This window comes from Pygoscelis adeliae, unplaced genomic scaffold (genome assembly GCF_000699105.1).
Source record: "Pygoscelis adeliae isolate BGI_AS28 unplaced genomic scaffold, ASM69910v1 Scaffold54, whole genome shotgun sequence".
In the NCBI taxonomy this organism is placed as follows: domain Eukaryota; kingdom Metazoa; phylum Chordata; class Aves; order Sphenisciformes; family Spheniscidae; genus Pygoscelis; species Pygoscelis adeliae.
In genome coordinates this window covers 4,894,791-4,896,118 of record NW_008824982.1, presented here as the reverse complement: position 1 = coordinate 4,896,118, position 1,328 = coordinate 4,894,791, and positions in this window count along the sequence as shown.

The following is a 1,328-nucleotide window of genomic DNA, read 5'->3' as shown; positions in this document are numbered from 1 at the left end:
GTGATCATCTGCCCCTTGCTTTGCTCCCCTAATACTTCCTGGTAGCTTATAAAATAATCATACTTGGAGTAAAAATAACTCTGTTTTCATGCTGAAGCCCTGAATGATGCAAATGCATCCTAGAATGCTAGGGGGAAGGTTTTAATTCACTCCAACTTCTATAGGTACAGGGAAATGCCTGACATTTCAAATTTTAGTACAACACAGAGGCCATGCTTTTACACCACATCCTCAGCAGTTGTATACAAGCTCCATAACACCTAAATAGGTAGCAAGCCTTTGATTTTTTTTCCCCCTAAAAACCTTGAGAAAATAGCATTACGAGAGCCACAGGCTAATTATATTTCTGATGTATGTGTTTTAATGACAGTATTTTTGATGAAACTCACTGGGGCAAACAGGTCTATTTAACAACTGTGATTCATCAAAGCTCAAGCTGCCAAAAGACTGAATGATCACAAACCGCTCCAACACGGGGCAAGGGAGGGAAGCACAGGTCACCAGCTCTTGGCTTTGCAGAATGGACAGTTCCAAATAGCTACAATCAGCAATGACCAGAAGGGACTGTGCCACCGCTGACTCAGGTCCCCACAACAGGCAAAACACGCATTTTAACCCCAGAACCTGCACGCCACACTTACCGCACCTCAAGGTTATTAAAAACTTCCTAGTAATAAGGAATAATGGCGTATCAACTTGTAGTGAAAAAAAAGGACAAAATCCTCTCTATTAACGATCATGCCTTCCAACAGTTCACTGTAATTTTATAACAAGTAATTTTATAACAATTAGTTAAGCATAAAATTTGACAATTTCAGATTAAATTTTTACAAGTCAACTCAAAATTTAGACTTCGCCTCTTCTGGGAGATGGCTGGAGCCAATGAAGACCATGAGCCAACTGACATGGTAAGGAAGTCAACCTCCAAGAAAATCTGCGAACTACATATCTTCCCCCCAAATTCTTTTTTTTTCTTTAGACCTTCTGGCTAACAAGAGAAATAATGCGAGACCAGCCGCTGACCTGAGGAGTCTTTTTGCCACGGAAAGGTTTTGGTGTAAGTCCTGACCCAGGAACAAACGCCAACCATTGCACGCAGGCCATCAGGGATGGCCACAGCCTTTTTCCAGGTTGGTCTACACAACTCCATGTGTTTGCACGTGTTCTCTTCTGTTTAACAAACACTAGCCGTTCCCTGCTGCTTCAAACACTGAAACTGCAAGAATTAAACTTGCTCCTTCCCTTGACCCCCAATAGTTTGTTACAGAATAAGGGAATTCGGCAACGCTGACCAGGAGATGCCCCCGGGGCACCTCGCGCCGCCCCCG